Raw genomic sequence first — 17,856 nt, forward strand, 5'->3', positions numbered from 1 at the left:
TTGTGCTATTTAAATATCATGAAACATTCTGCTAATCATGCACAGATGGAAGTACAGACGCTTCTGCCAGACGCCTTGTTCAGAAACTTTGCTCTATTTTTAATTATTTGATGCACAGAGGACCTGTTTGCTGATTAAAAGGGCACTGCCTTTAAAAGGACTCCATCAATATGGAGTCTAGCCTTGTTTTTAACAGAGGACTTTAAAAGTAGTAACTCATGCCTCCGAGCTCCCTGCACCAGTTTTTATAATCTTATAAGCATGTGGTTGGGGTTTTTTTCAGATGTTTCTCTCACCTTGGGAAACTGCCTATATAAAGAAAAAGTGAAACTAACTATATTCAAGTTACTGTTATATTCACTGAGTAAAACAACTTAGAAAATGTGTATTTTCCTCTAATATTCCTTAGTCTGTATCTTTTTATTGTTACTTATAATAAGAAGGGTTACCAATTTCCAGATAAAAGCATTATTTTTGATGGTTTTCTGTTTTGTCAAAAGCCTACTTTTTTGAGAAAACGTATCAATTCGAGAATTATCAACCAAATACTTACCATTGGGGTTTTTTTAAATCTGCCATAGCCACAATATTATTCCAACAGTCAGTTCGTGCCAAAAGCACACTGATACACCCACACACAAAAAGCAAAAAACCCTCACATATTTTCACTTCACACCTTAAGTGAACCTCACTCATTCAGTGGTTGCTTCATTCCAGTACTTCTCCATAGCAGCCCAGGAATTTTTCTTTCTCTGAAGAACCTCACTCAAAATGCATACTATGTCAAATTTATTTTCTTTTTCTGAATGAAGTGTTTTTCAAAAATTCTTTTTTTCATTTAATTTACATTTTATCTTGGAAGTTTCCTTGCACATTACTACAGAACTCTACCACTGGATCAGTCATCATATAAATAGAAATGGAAGCCCAAAGAAGAGTGCCCAAGCTGCTACTTTTGTCCCATCAGTATGATACGTGAAAAGGGTATTATATTTTTTTAAATTTACATTAACAGTTTGAATTATTGCTATTACACAGTAAAAGAATCCTTCAATTAGCAGATCACATGATAACAAAGTAATAGTGACCCCATTATTTTATGAACAAATGACCCAAAGGGAGTGGCTCCTGTCTCATGCTCAGGTACAGAGAAAATAACTGAATGAGTTTTGGGGTTGTGGGTTTTTGTTTGTTTTGGTTTTGGGTGGTTTTTTTTACATGCCAGCATGTAACACTATACAAACCAATATATGCTACTGATTTGTTAGAGATCAGCAGAAAAGCTGTATAAGCAAGATGTCTGCTGAAGAGACACTGCAGCAGAAGCCAGGGAAGACTGGCAGGGGCATACGGACTGAAAATCCAATGTTCAGCCAGGGAAACAGGCACCCACAGAGAGGCTTCAGAGAAGAAATAAAGGGTCTTTACCAGTGAGGAGAAGAGGAAGGCTGCATGGAGTGAAAGGCTTGTTCAGGCAGGTCATCGGGGTTGCAAAGCTCAAAATCCAGCAATTACTAACTAGGAATGGAAGTAAATGAAATAACACTCAAATCTGTGTTTCTGAAGAAAACTACTGAGGTATTGAAACAGAAATACATTTTAGACACATAGAAACACACACAAAAAAAATCAAACTAAAGAAAAGGCCAACACACAGTCTAAGTATCATGCAGGTAACACACCCAGCAACGGAGTTGTACAAGTAGGTCAGATATGCAGCAGCAAAAATTGCTGAGCATGGGAGAATCTTGGTAGAGAAGGCAGTAAGGACAAAAATTAATTGGCCAGCAATAAGAGAATGAAGCCTGGAAATGGTTAAAACAGGACAGAAAGATAAAAAGGCAAAACACTGCTTGAGCTATATAAAGAAAAATTAGTCTAATTCACCAACACATCCACCTGAACCATGACAAGGAAAGAAAACTGATGACACTTGACTAAGAAACAGCTTTCACTCCCTTTCCACTTGGAGGAAAAACCAAGCGAATGCTCTACTGCTGCCAAACAAGCAGTATCTGATCAGAAATGCTGACCTGCCAGCAACAGCTCTGAGCCCAGAGGGCCCTGACACACCCCGGAGACCCTAGGCTCCATCACACGGCATTTACACCCTCATGGTTCCATTTAAACCATCCAAGTAACTAACAGAGGTGCAAACCTGACCTCTTTTTTCACCTAGCCTTTGGCTGAGCACCTCAGTGCAATGTGGAACACATGCAGTTCACGTTTAATAAGATGAGGAGCATAAAACCCCCGGCTGCTGCAGCACTACAGGTTTCATAGAGACACTCTGGCTGAGCTGTGTGAACAGCACCAAACACTGCAGCCAGCCAGCTGACAGCTCAGATAAACGCTCTTCATAGCAGAGTTGCACACATAGCAGAAGTGTGTCTTAGTTTGCATTTCTCCCATTCCATACAGCCAACATGACATTCAACAAGTTTGACTCCTTAGGTAATGGGTGTACTTGATTGCTGATGTTTAATGCAGTTCAGATTCTTACTATAAACCTTCTACCCACTTCAATTTTCCTTAGGGCTCCTTCTGGCTGTAAACTAACAGATAACAACATCTGGACAATACCATCACGTAATGTCATATTTTCACTCAGGAATTACTTTAATTTCCTCAGTCACTACACACCATATTTCCTCTGAATCTGTTACCGTGAAGCAACCAAAACAAACTAGTGGTGATCAAAAAATGGTAGGATGCACCCATGCTGGTTTGTATCACTCTCACAGCTGAAGACCAGGCAACAAGACTTAGTTATTCTGTCATCTAGTGCAAATATTCAGTCCTTTCGTTATTGCAGTATCACATGTATTTTAAGACAGTATGTAACATACTTGCGAGCTATCCAAACACATACACAGTGCAATTTTAAACTACAGATCTATGGTAGAGGTCTATAAACTTCACCATCATCCTCTTTCCCCATAAAATAGAACACAGATGTGTTACACATACTGACATGTCACTTATCTCCCCACAATTTAATTAAGCAACTGTCAAGTTCACAAAGGAAATCACAAGGGATTTCCAAGACTGTCATTAACAACAGAAATATCAGGCCAGATCACAGCAGAGATCCAAGAAAGTTTAGCAAGCCTGCTAAGTAGGAAACCTGAAACTCTAACCCTAATTCAAAGAGGACACAGGCAAGTCCAATGTAAAGAGGTGAACCAGCTCCTCAGTTCTGCAAACAAGGAGATGCAAAGGCAAATAATTTGACCAGATGTACCAGGTCATCTTTGGCTAGTCCATCAGCCAGTGTTGCTCACAGAGGACTCATAATAGCATGGCCCAGGGCAGCTGTGGAAAAAGGGAAAGAGAATCCAGATGAAAGAAACACAGTATCTAGGATGTATCAGTCTCTCATTTGTAATAAAGTAAGAGGAAGGTACCATTGAGTGCCAGGGAGAGAACAGCAGCTGTGAACAGAAAAACCTTCTCCGTATCTAAATCGTTGGGTTTTCTTTGTTTTCAACCAGATGCCCAAATCTTAAGACATTAGTATGTAATTAAAATCTTGTGTTAAATGAAGATCACGTTCACAATATTCATATGTTACTGTTTTATTAATAGAAATAGTATTGGTGCATTCACTTAAGAGTTGGACTTGATGATCCTTGTGAGTCCTTTCCAACTCGGAATATTCTGTGATTCTGTGTATTGGTGTTTCTAGGGCCGAACATTTTAGTCTAAAATTCAATCTCAGTAACAAGCAACACTGCCTCCTCTTGCTGAGGGAAGAAAATACCCTGGGCCAAATATGTAGTCTTTTAGTACAACCTCTTCTGAAATCATAGGCAGTGCTGTCCAAGCGGAGTCTCAGCCTTTGGGGAAATGCTGCTAAGCCTGGAGAGAGTGTTTCACAGGTGGACAGACCATCTCTGAGTAGGTAGTTGAAGACTGGTCTGAATCTAATAACTCTTTGGCTGCCTCTGGGAAATGAATATGACATCACAGCTCGGGATGTAGGGCCCTTCACAACAGCCATAATGGTTCGTAGAAGGATTTGTCAAGGGACAACTCCCAGCAGTGTAAGCAAACCTTCATATCACAGGTGGGGCATTTTGCTCACAGTTACATTTCTTTTCTGATTCTTACAGAGGATTTCTGTTTTCAGCAAGGCCTATACAGCACTACCTGAGACACCTTGACTCATTAAAAAATTAAATAGGACAAAACGTAAGTGTCAAAAAAAATTTAAAAATGGTTCAATGACCTTCTGTGGGGCTTCAATTGCTTGTGCTGTTATGCTCCCTACTTACTGCATTTTACAAAATCTGAAATTTTATATGTTTTGCCCTCTTGTATCTTTGCTTTTAAAACACGACACACTCTCTTAAAAAAAAAAAAAATCCAAAAAGGAAAATGGGACACTTTTTTGTACTAAAATTTAAAAAAAAAACCCAAACCCAAGCTACAGCAAACATACAGATAGACAGAAAGTAAATGTGTTCATATTTGAATTTTGTACTTCAAGCCACCTTTGATCAACTTGATTAGTAATCTTTTCAAAAAGATTTTATAGCTGGTGTACTTCAAGAACACAATTAAAGTAGATTAATCTGTTCTGCATTATGTGTTTCATAAAATTACTGTTCCTCTGATTAATTTTGCTAAAAAACACATGTAACTATCTACCATTTTTCTCATTGATAAAACAAGCTTGTGGCACAGCTTCCAGTACTGGCCAAGCAACAGCATTGTGAATATCTAATAAATCAGCAAGCCCGATGATGCAATGTCATGTGAGCTAATACACAAACTACTACACTTTTTATTCGTGGAAAAAAAAATAGCCCAATTCTCAGCTTACAGCACCGACTCAGCTACAATGGAAATCTACAGGTATCAGTATCTGTGAAATAATGCCATCAGCTAGTCAAAGCGACTGTAGCTGATCCATAAACCTTTCTCTACTGAAATCAGTAACAAAGTCTTATTCAAATTCAACAGTATGGTTTTGCATGGCTGAACTTCAGAGACACTGTAATAAACAGGACCCATCTGATTCCTGATCTGCAAAAGAGACTCACTTTGACCTTACCATGACTGCCATGAGTAGGCTGATGTCACTTCACCCCATAAATCCCCTCGCCTGGCGCTGTAGCTAAGCACTGCTGAACTCAGGTACCCTCTAGAAACACTGCGATGTTGTAATTAGCAGTGAGACTTCCAATGCATTCCCCAGCCAGATACAACAGTTGCTGTGGCCACTAGAGTAAAAGAATGTGAAAAGGGATTGGGGAAGAATGAAAAAGACAGGTAATGGCAGAGAAAACACGGTAAAAACTTATCTGTCTCATATTAAAAGAACGCAATAATCACCAGGAATCAGCTGAACTGTCAGATAAGTATTGCAAGAAACAGTAGGTTTTTTAAAAGAAAAAAATTTCCATTAAATTGATTATTTCAGTGGAGAGGAGCAATGATACACAGAAGATATAAGCTTTTGCTTCTTGATGTCTAAATTACATTAGGTTTAGTTTTGTCTTTTTTTGAGAAATTATGTATTTAAGATTCTGTTCGCAGTGTACCAGTAATCTAAACCCTTCCTTTATTTTTTGGCAAAAGCTGTGCATCACTCACGTTCAGCTGTTAACTGTGAACTGTTCACGTCTTAGTGTTGTTTCAATGTTCCTATGGCAAGGCTAAACAGCATTTCTAAACCAATGATATCCCCAGGCCTGCACTGTAGTTTCTGAAGCACAGATTAAGCACAGTATTCTGCCCAACAAGCTCATCACTGTTAAGTAACTCATCAGAAAATAAAGAGGGAATTATCAAATGGGAATTGCCAAGTAATTAGTTCTCTGAAGCAGATGACATACAACTGTTAAAGGGAGGGGCTTCCCTGTTAGTCATATGTCAGAGTAGAGCCTACTAATCTGTAAATAAAAATGCAGTACATATGATTAGTGCCAAGGGGTTTCTAACAGCTAGTGGTACATGGAGAATAAAGTTACAACTTCTTGTACTGTAATAACCTACTAGGATTTTTTTTTCTCTTGTATACAGTGAATTTTCAAACCATTCTGGATCTGCTTGTTGTCAGACTACTTTGGAAAAGCTATGAATGCAGCACAGTATCAAGTAGGGAATGTGCTCAGGGGCTACGGAAAAGGAGAAATGCCTTTACTATCATATACATTTGAAAATATCACTTTCTATTCAACTACTACACATGGCACTGAAAAGGAACTGCAGGAAGAAGAAAATATTCACAAGTACGAAATATCTGAGCACAGTAAGGGATTAGGCCTGTTAAGACTTTCTTTTAAGTAGCTGGCCTCACAGAAATGTTAAACATACAAAACTGCAATGGCCTTCATGCCTTTGGGTATCTGACAAACAAAAATATGGTAACAGTCACAACCACACTCCAATATGAGTGAGAAACACTTTAACATTTGTACTTTTTTACAGTGCAAGGTGTGACACAAAAAATCCTAAAGTCAGGTTTACAGCTAGTTCTAAATAAGTAATTGATGAGAAAATAAAGAAGCAATTATCAAATTTAGGGTTTGCCTCTATCACTGTCTTACTGTGAGAAACCCCTTAGTCAACACATTTAAATCCAGATGCTGCCACCTGGGCTAACTTTTGACCAAAACTATACCCCCTGGTACAGAAGGCTAACTTTCACCCAAAACCATACCCAAAACCATGCCCAGGAGGGGGCACACACACAGACTCAGGCATATACACAACTTCATGTCACATCTAGTCACCTCACCACTTTTCGGCCCCCAGGACACAGAAGCTCTCCAACTCTCTAATGTAATGCTAACAAGTTGCAGAGCATGGGACAGCAAGTTTCTTATTCCATTTGATACACCTTCTTAAAACACCAAGGTGGAAGGTGAATCAAACCTCAGATTGTGGCTTGTATCACATTATGAACATGTGTCTTGTATTTTCATGTAGACAGACCACTACACACAACTGCATTTACCCTTTGGACTGTGTATGAAACTTTCTATCAGTCAGACACCAGACCTTCAGTATCTGCTGAAGGAACAACAGAGCAAAAATATGAAAGGTTACAGCTGAGGTGAGGAGACCACAAAGCCTCACATCTCAATGCCTGCAGTCACAGCATTTCATTTAATTTACCTTTGAGTTACCCACACACAAAACAAACAATTTAAAAAAATAAAATTATTTCTAATTACTATCCTATTATACCTAGTTCACAGCTCCATTTCACCTGTGCTCTTAACATGCTAAAAATCTCCACTGCCTATCTTCTTTTAACCCTACAGCTACTGTAGACCTTCATAAACAGCATGAGAGGGAAGAAATAAAACCAGCTATGATAAAAGGACACTGAAATGATAACCAAAAAGCTACCATTGCACACAGTAATATAGAGACAGATTGGTTCTTTTTGTGGTCACTATTAAGTATTTTAAAAGGGTAGATTGTTGTCTGTTTACAGAGAGCGGTAGCCAGAAGCCTGCGTAAAACAGAAATTATGTCTTATGTACAAAATAAGCTACAATAGATAGTGTAGACATACTTATTGAAAATTCCGCCCCAAAAATTTTTTTACAAATGGGCTGCAGCTGTAAATTCAACCCAGCACTATAATATGATTCATAAATATCAAGTAACTTGACAGTGGAAAAGATTAAAAAGAACTCTTTAATTGTTAAAATGTCCAGTGTATCATGCAAAATCCACTCAAGACAACTGTTTAAAAGAAAGCATTGAGTCATTTGCCTACGTGGAAGGAGGCAGTGCATACTGTGAACAAATAACAATAGAGAGAATAACAAAACAAATAACAGTAGAGAAGGCTAAAACTAACTAAAAAAAAAAAAAAAAGCAAAGCTGTATCTATTTATTTTTATTTCATTTTATTTTTACTAAACCCCATTTTCTTATCCAGGCAAGATGCTTAGCAGGCTCTGGAAAAAATGCTGCTGCTTGATTTGGAAGGGTAAGCACACTGGAGCTCACACACGGCAGCGACATTACTCCCTGAAGCCACACAAATCCTCAGGTGAGTAAAGCCATGAACGCACATGTTATTAGTCTCAAGAACAGTTTCTGAGATCTCATTTTTGGATGTGTTCAAATGCATCCAATGTTCAGTCTCTCTGACAGACACCATGGTAATAACTCAGATCTGCCTGAAACAAGAGCAGAGCTGTCACCACCTTCACCCCAAAATAAATGCAAATGCCACAAAGACAACGGGCCTGAGTATGAGATATTCTGTCTCAAGCTGTAAATCTTACCTGTGGCTGCTCACTGCATGGTGCCAGGTCATGTTTCTTTCATGTGTTACTACTGTGAGCTCCTGCCTATTTCTCCCAGTGAGAGAGAACACTTGTAAGCAGGCAGTGTCTCAACAATTTTATCTCACTTATTTAGTTATACAGTGGGCCTGATTTTGATTGCTCCATAGAGAAGACGAGAACTAAATAATGAGGTCAACAGAAATACCCCAAATTCAGTGACTAAAAAGTCCAACAAGAAAAGAAGCTAAACTAAATCTAATCTAAGATCCCCAAATACAACACTATACTTCAAGTTGAGCTGGTACAGAAAAAACAGCAGTTTATAACTATATTCCTGTCGTACCTCTGCACCAGACTTCACTGGGTTACATTTTTTATCCAAAATGTTTGCTTAACATCTAATATATTCTCTCTTCTGCAATTTCAGAAAATGTCAGATGCTAAAATATTCAAGGTGACTTAGCAATACATTGTGGGTAACACAATCTGATTATTCATAGGATTTGACCAATACGCTATAAACTATTATTTTTTCTAATTAAGAAATACAAGCCTTTCCTTGAGTAATCACCTCTTCAAATAAATACATTTTCATAGAACCCAAGCTTACCCTGAAAAAAAAATGAAAAGCTTTGTGGAAATGATAATGTCTTAACAAAAAGCTTCCTTCTATCTCCCAAGTCAATAGCTCGTCACTACTATAGCTGCTACCAAGCCAGTTTTCTTCCAAAACAGAAAGACGAAGTGTGTCAGTGCACAGGGCACTTTGTGTGGTTTTTCACTCTCAAGAAATTCTTATTGATCTGAAGAGATACAGTGGTTAAAATCTACCCTCACCATTCAAGATCATTTGTAAACCATAACAGACATGTCTTTGCACATAAGTACTTGCTTAGGCAACTTCCCTTTAAAACACAGCACCCTTCCCCACAGCCACAATAAAATGTAAATTATGGGCTGCATACTTTGCTATGACATACTGTATACATTAAAAAGTTATTCTGCAATGGAGACTTTCTGATCAGCCTCACATACATAAAATGCTACAGTAATTAAGTTTTCTGGTAGTAAATTAAAAAAAAAAAAATATTTGATTTTCTGCAAGTAATCACTATATTTAATTTTCTTTCATTTAAAGACACAAGCCATTTTATTATGACCCTTTATCTTTTTTTTTTTTTTAAAGCATTAGCAGTATTGCCAATCCCAAGCACTTAAAAATCATAGAACAGGTCCAAAAAACTAGGCTGGCTTAATGACAATCAGATTAAAGAAATAAAATAAAAATTTATGTTCTTTTTATTGGCAGTACGATTGTTGAGTCTTGGGACTTGGTTTTTTAAAAGTATTCTCCATAACCACATGGGAAGAAGAGAGAGAGGAAAGGGTGAGTAGACATATATGTGCACTATTATAACCTGTCTGACTATGATATTTCAGGGAACAAAATCAGAAGAATTTAAAAGATTCCTCAAACCAGAATAAAAGACACCTAGACACATCAGTAGTGACTAGTCATCCTAGGAAGTATTCTTATGCCAGATAAAGTTTAATGCACAGGAGGAACTTGGGACAGTGGAAAAGGCAAGCAGGCGGCAAGCAACAGGAACCACTGAAAATGTTCAAGTGCAGGAAGGATTTATATAATTTTACACATGGCATTTTACAACAAAAATCAAAGTCTGTCAACTTTTCCGTTCATACTATCATCTTTTAGTAACCCAATATGCTCTGATCTGAGGTGAGCATAACACCACTCATCTGGAACCCACTTGTCCTGTAAGTCACTGAACTGAGTCACTAGAGTTAATGGAATTTTTCTGAGTAGAGTTTCTCAAGGACCTCTACTGCCAGGCAAGGGAAGTACAAATGTATCACGGGTAGGTAATCACACAGACAGCAGGAAGGTGTGCACGCTTCTTAAAGCCCAGAGCAGACAGTGTATACTTGTTATAGGAAAATAAAAGCATTGCATTCTCACCTTATTGGCAGTGCATAACTGTATGGTGAAGACAAAAATGAAGGTGGTCACTGTCCTACGGGGTCAAGAATAAATTCACAGCTTGTATTGCTTGCCCATCTGGTTTGGCCCACGATGTGACTGTTGATCCAGGAGTTGAAGAGATGGAGACCAAAATAAGAAGAAACAAAAGCACAGTTAAGAGTCAGGCAATTTACAACATGCTAAGACATTCCAGTGAAGACTGAGAGAGGCTGCATTTGCTATTACTCAAGCACAAATAAACTATAGATTTAATCCTGCAGACAGAGCACATACAGTAGAGAGTAGAGCCCATTTATTCAAACTGAGTGCTCTTTTCCTAAATGTGATCTTAATGAGGTGAAGAATCATAAGCGAGTTGAGATGACTGCCTTCACTGCCAAGAGAACATATTTTATTTGAGAAGCAGCCGCATCCTGAAAACATACTGCTGCAACTGCTACTATTAGGTGAAAAATAATCACCTTTTGGACCGTGACTTTATCTTGTACACTATTTTGTCATTAATGGTGGCATGCTAGAGTCGATGCCTACTACTGCAAAGTCCCAAATAATATAAACAAAGCAAAACTCTACCAATGTGATTTTTTTTTAAATTTCTGTTATTTTGCTCAGTAAAATTATAAAGAACCAGCACTGAATTTCTGCTGACATCACGTATTAAACAAAATACATTTGGGTTTTTCACTTGGAATCTCACCAAATATTTTTATCACTCTTGGTACAATAAAAGGATTTAGTGGGACCATTTCTCCCTCACTGAGAAGCATTTCTGTTGTTTCAGTTATGAGCATACTTACTAGTTCCTATTTATGGAAGGATTTATATGCATATTTAACTCTAGATGGGTTCTTCAATCAATTCTTATTCAGCAAAACCCTTACTAGGACATGTACTAAAGTAACTTTGCAGACTGGGACCAATGAATGCATACAGATCTGCACATGTTGTACAACCACCTCAGACTACAGCCTTATGAGAAAAAAAACCCACGAAGAATTACATTCTCAATACATGCACTGAGATCAGAAAAGAATTATGGTCATCAATCTGGTTTTTGTCTTTTTGCAAAAGTCAGGAGTCTACAAAGTTTCTTACATTTTAAAATATTAGTCATGCATCACCTCAGTCAAACCAGAGTAAAAATCTTAAACTTTCTTATATAAAGAATGTGAACCACTGAATAAAACTCCAAAATACAGTGCCTTCATCCAAATACCTATTTATTTATTTATCACACTTGCATAAAAGTAAAATGAAAGGATGAGGTCAGGATTTTCACTTTGCAAAGCTTAGGTTATTGAAGTCATCAGAATATAGCATGTCAGTTCTTCGCAATGAAATATTTACCTGTACCAAGCCTGCCATACTTTGGTTTCTTGTGCTAATCATGTTTTTATCTGTTAACGTAGAGTTGGTTACAGCAGTCTCAGAAGATAACTACAACTAAATCTGTTATCTGCACTCCCTGCATTGTACACACCGTACCCGTACGGTTCTCCAAAACAGGCAGATCATTCACAGCCTGCATGCTTATAGCTGAGGCTGTCACACAGCCTGACTTCTCTCAAGCAGCATCAGAGTGAGCTGCCTCACATGCTGGAGTAGGTTTGCAGCCAACCAGTGCTTTCAGACCACCTATGCAATTCTGACACGCATTTCCTTTACAGCCTGCCATACTTCTTTATTGCATTTCTCCTTCAATTAGTACACCAAAACAAAAGAAGTGCATTGTATGAACAATGACGATGATAATCCTGACTGCCACTTACTAAGATGTGCTGCTAAGCTTCAGCAAGGGGAAAATTAGGGCTTGATTTTGTTTTACTAGCTATGTTACTAAAACAATTGTTTTTAAATTCTAACGTTGAAATCCTTAGTTGATTTTCAGGTGACTGCATCCAAGTGTCTATTTTCTTAATTAATGGGAAACTAGGCCACTGGATCTATTATATAAAAAATGTTGTTAAGTGAAATTCCAGGCCTCTTGTAAATGTCTTTTAAAACAAGACTATTTTTCTCAACTTTTCTAAATAAATTCAAGCAGGCCAGAAAGGCAAAGAAGAAAAGTTGCACTGTTTATTTTCAAAAAGTCTTTTAACTATGTATATGCGGCCTTTTTGAAAGCAATTACTTTCTAACACTCTTAGTCACACAGGTAATTTGTCTTACAATAAAATATGTATAAGCAGCATGCAGCACACAAAGGCTCACACTACAGGAGTCATCCTGCCCGCGACTATTCCACTTTCTCCAGCCAGTCCTCCTAACAAGCTCTTCTATTTCAAGCCACCTCCTCAGTATGGAAGCCCAAACAGAAGCGGACACACCGAGCAGAGGATATTCTCTCCTAACCAGAAGGGCAAGTTAGCTGAGGCACTGAAAAGCTGCACTTTGGGTGCAGAAAACTGCCCGCAAACGCCCTTTCCCCTTGTCCCTCTGAGAAGAAACACCTCTGTTCAGCAAGCAGGCTGCAACCTGCAAACTCATCACACCAAACCCAAGACCACCAGCTGCCTGTTACCACAAAGCTGAACCACCAACAGGCATTTTTCATTACCTCCTCCTTCAGCTCCAATGTTTTAGCACCAGAGAGATTAAAATATCTATTTTAGAGCTATTTCTAGATTGCTTTATGCTCCAGCCTGGTACTTACAAATGCTCAGGAGCTGTGGGTGCTGATGATTTCTCATCACTGAGACACAAAATCCTCCAGGCCAAGTTCAATACTAGTGTAAGTCCACACAAGATTAGTGACTGGAAAGGGTGTTACCCACTTCTACAGACACTTAATGCAGCTTCTTAATCAGGCAAAAATCCTATTTAAGCCCACAGTGCTTTTTGCCATGAAAAGTAATATAGAGAAAATAACAGTGATACGCACCAGATCACTTTCTGAGCTTGGTTACTCTACTACATGCCTGGATTAAGTCCAATAAACGGAGTTATTCTAGATATACACCCATGTAAGTGGCTCACAATCCCGTCCCCTGGAGTCGCTCCAGATTTATGACATTAGAACACAGTGCCAAATTTGGTGCTTTTAAAAAATTATACCTACGTTTGTGGAAAAGTGACTTAAAAGAGTGATGTTTAAACACTGAGAATGAAGACAAATATACATTGCTTGATGAAACATGTTTTTAAGAGCAGCATGCAGTTCGAAGGTAATTCTTTGCATATTCTTTCAAGGTATTATAAACTGCGGCAAAAAGTCTCCTGCTCTGTGGCTATAATATTTTGATGAGCACAACCACAAAAAAATTAAAATGAAAGAAATACTACTACTGGAAATGAAGTGTTTGCTGAGGAGAAAAATTGTTTTTAGTAGCATATACTTAGGATTTTATCAAGAGAAACTGCAGTCAGCTTTAACCTAGAACACAAAACCTTGCTAAGAACTATGACAAGGCTTAGCAAACCTAGAGTGACAACAGTGATATCAAGTATCACTGATTTTCATTTTACCAGGCAGAGGGTGTAAAGTACAGTACACGAGTGAAGAATAACAAACCTGTGGCCTAAAATGTGAATGCTGGAATGGGAACTGTTCCAAACAACATGACAGCCACCAAACAGTTAATCCAGACAAACAGGAGGGAAAAAAAAAAAAAAAAAAAAAAAAAGGAAAACTCTGAAGAAACTTTTATGCAAGCTTTTATAAGCCAAAAGCATTTTTACAAAGTACCCCACCTTCGTTAATTTGCTAGTAATACATGCAAGTGGAGCTGACGATTTGGCTAACCTGCTAAGCGTGCCATGTACGGTCCCATCTGCCTGACACTACCGCAGGCAAAGAACACTCTTCCCAAGAAGTTCAGCCATTAGGAACCCACCACCGGCATCCTTCAATTTTCAGCAAGCCCGAAGCGGTGCCCACGGCACACACAGAGCTGGCGGTAGCCCTCCGGGTCGCCTGCCAGCCACACACACACACCTGGCTGGACGGTGAATACGGTGAATCCCGTCTGTTACCATGGCAGCCTGATCTAATTACATGACTGATCAGGGCTGGAGTAAGCACACTGAAAGCCTGCACCGCTGACATGTCGCTACATGATGAGAGAGACAGACAGACAGACAGCCGAACACGAAGGAAAACCTATCGACCTCTGCCTTATGTAAAAAGTGAGATTACAGCCACCCTTTCAAAATAACTGCTGTCTGTAAAATATCGGGCCGGTTTTATGAACAAATTAGGTGCAATAACGTACAATTACTACTATTATCTCACATCACAAAAATAACTACAGCATAATATTTTCACTGGCCATTCTCAATTTCCCTCTCCCCCATTCATAACCCTTGCTCCTTATGATAAAATTGCACCGTCTCCATCACCCAGAACAGAAATAGATTAACACGAAGCCGGGATTTTCCTTTAGGGGAAGGCTTCATTCGAAACTGAAATTAAAAGTCCTTGACTTCTCGGTGTGTCAGCACAGTAACTCACTATTCCTGACCATATCCGACGCGTAAAGTAACCATTACTGCATGAAATACATAACCATGAGTGTTAAAGGTTAAAGTGTAATCTGTGTTACAAAATATGAATTTCTTTACCATATGAAAGGGAAAAGGTCTCCAGCAAAGGTCATCTACCTGCACACCCCTGCCAATCTGTACACAGAAATCATTTGTAAAGAGGAAGGTTTTACAAACACGGATTTCTTTGTCTGGGCATAACAGGAATGCTTAAAATTTTTCCCCAATTCTATCTGAAGTTTGGGCTCACGGGGGAGAGATGCTGCTCGGAGGAGTCCCTATTACACAGCATACGGTAAACAAAATAAAAATAGCCTGTCGCTCTCGTTGTCTACACAGTGCATTATATAACGGGCTTCCGACTTGTTTTCTTTTCTATTATTACTCTTCAGTAATTCCTCCTCTTCAATAATATGTAAATCGCTCCCAATTCTGTCATTTTATTATTACAGCTATTACTATTACAGTAGGAGCTAATGCTTTTCCAGCACGCTTTAATTTAGACTTTAATATTCTCAGGAATCGCATTGACGGATTCAGCACCCACAACCGTACACGGGGTCATTTATTTGTTTTTCTGCCAGTAAATTAGGATGCCACAGGAATAAAAAAAAATAACATTGAAAAAAAAATAATTAAAAAAAAAGCCGAACCACCACCAACCAACCCCAAACTCCCGCAACCGAACCACCCCCACCCGACCCAAGCAAACCCGGAGGTGGCGGGGCATCGGTGAGCGGCAGGAGGGCAGCGGCGAGCTGAGCCCCGGGGCGGCGGCGGTGGGGGGAGCCCCGGTCCCGCTCCCCCTCGGGGCTCCGCCGGCCGGATCCCCTGGCCGCAGACGGGCAGCAGGGCGGCGGCCCTCCGGCGCTCCCCTTCCCCCATCCCTCCCGCCCCGTCCCTCCCGGCAGTACCGGGTGGCGTCTGCAGCCGGCCTGGGCCCTGAGTGAAGCGGAGCGGGGCTGCTGCCGGGCACATCCCAGCGCCAGCGCCGCCTCCTCCACCGCCTCCTCCTCGCTTCATTCACCCTCCGGCAGCCGCCCAGCCCCGTACTACATACGCCGTGCGGCGGCGGCGACCGGCCCTGCCGGCGACCGGCCCCGCGCTGCGCCCCGCCGGGTCCGCCCGGCGTACGCGCCCCGCACGGCCCCCCCGCACCGCGCTGACACACACGCGCGCACACACATCCACGGCACCGCACCGGCACGGCACCCCCCGCACTCTCACACACACGGCACTGCACCGCACCGCACGTACCGGCACCCTCCGCGCACACACACACACACACACGCATCGCACCCCCCGCAAACACATACACACAAATACACGCACGGCACCGCACACACACACCGCACCGCAACCCCCGCATACGGGCACCGCACACATGCACTGCATCCCGCACATATATATTTATATATATATATACACACACACTCACACTCACGCACCGCACCCCCCCTCCCCCCGCACACACAGTCTCACAGCGCAGTCTCACACACCCCGAGTCCGCCGCCGCACCGGGGGCAGCCGCGGCTCGCAAAATGTCCACCGTCCCCGCGGCCACCCACACCCCGCCCGGGCCGGGGGGAAGCGGGAGGGAGGGAGGGAGGGAGAGGGGGGGTGAGGAAGAAGGAAGGAGCCGGCGCGGGGGGGGGCAGGGCTGTACGAGCGGCTCCCGCTACGGGGCCGCCCCGTCCCCTCGCTCCCTCCCGTGTCCCCGCATCCCCACTCCGCTTCCTCCGCGGCGCCCTCGGTCATTTCGCGGCCGCCCCCTCTCTCTCGCTCCCTCCCTCTCTCCCCAAGGCCGGGCCCGCGGCGGCAGCGCCTGCGGGCCAGGCCGGGGGCGGCCGCAGTGAGGCGGCTGCAGCCCCGCGGCAGGGTGGACACTGCGCTCCCCTTCCCCCCCCACCCCAGCCCCGTGTTTTTCCAGCTGGAAATCGACGGAGGTTTGCAGCCTAAACAAGGGAAGAAGCCGGGGGTAGGGAGTGGGGGAGGGAGGCAGAAAGCAGAGGAGGAAGAAAAAGCCACTTACTGTAAAGTGTCAGTGGAGGTGGGGTTGGCGGGGGTGGGGGGGTCAGAGAGAGACTCGCACACAAATGTCTTCCTAGCTGATCACGGGGGGTGGGTCTGCTTTTTTGTTTGTTTGGCTTTTTTTCTTCCCCCTGCAGTGACACAGGTCCGGGATGTCTCCACCACTGTAGTAGAAATGATGTCTGCGGTACAGCGCTCGCTCCCTCTCCTCTCTCCAGCATGTAAATGGGTAATAGAAGCCAAATATGGAGCAGTTGGCTGCCTCTGCAACAGCTCAAGGATCCTACTTCATGCAAAAGGCGGGGGGGGGGGGAGGGGGGAGAAGGGAGGAGGAGGTGGAGGAGGAGGAGGAGGAGGCAAGGCAACACTCTGGCAGGCGGCCAAGAGAGCCACACAGATTATTGCATACGCACGGCACCGCCGGGCCAAGGCGGCCTTAACCCTTTGCGGGGCCGCCGCACGCTGCCCGGGGGCGGGGAAGGGGGCTGGGGGGCTCGTCTCGACACTTACCTCCTCCTTCCCCTTGTAACACTTCAAAGGCCAGGCTGGCTCTCTACGGTGGGCTTAAACCCTGCGCACACCAGTGTTCCCGAGAAGTCCCCGCTCCTGTGGCAGGCTGCGTTGCGCGGATCTCAAACCACTTTGCAGGCGGAAAGAAATGAGATGGGGAGGGGAAAAAAAAAAAAAACACCACACCAAAAAAAAAACCAACCCCAAACCTATATTGTTTAAGGGGGAAGAAACAGGCAGCTAGCGACGCGTGCTGTCCTTCAGAAATGGCAGGGAATGCTGGTTTAAAGGATGCATGAAAATCGGTTGCTCAGTCAAGGCTGGTCTGTCTCTCTAAGGGAGGAAATAAAACTGTGCTGGAAGCCAGGGAATGCTCTGAAGCAGCCTCTGCGAGAGTCAGAAGAGGGTGATTTTATTTAAGATGCCATATTGCATTTCGCTGTGGAGAACTGTGAAGTGATTTAGAGCAAGAGCCTGCATCCCACTCCCTTTTTCTGAATTAGTTTTATTTATCTGGATCCTTGGCATATGCTTGAGTTGCTTTGTAGAAAGTACCTTCCACTTCAT

The 17,856-nt window shown here is 42.0% G+C and overlaps 1 protein-coding gene across 8 annotated transcripts in view; it reads right to left on the bottom strand.

The window, feature by feature from the left end:
* Nucleotides 1–17,075, bottom strand: part of ATXN1 (ataxin 1) — a 476,222-nt gene extending 459,147 nt beyond the window's left edge. For all 8 annotated transcript variants that reach the window (XR_007906567.1, XR_007906568.1, XM_051799176.1 and 5 more), the window contains exons 1-2: nt 16,781–17,075; nt 10,243–10,362 (exon numbers count right to left, since the gene is read on the bottom strand). The gene's annotated coding sequence lies outside the window, so the exon portion shown is untranslated. The remainder of the gene's footprint in view (nt 1–10,242; nt 10,363–16,780) is intronic.
* Nucleotides 17,076–17,856: the final 781 nt, after the last annotated feature.

This window comes from Manacus candei, unplaced genomic scaffold (assembly GCF_025592945.1).
Source record: "Manacus candei isolate 608988 ecotype Guabito, Panama unplaced genomic scaffold, ASM2559294v1 h1tg000049l, whole genome shotgun sequence".
Classification (NCBI taxonomy): Eukaryota; Metazoa; Chordata; class Aves; order Passeriformes; family Pipridae; genus Manacus; species Manacus candei.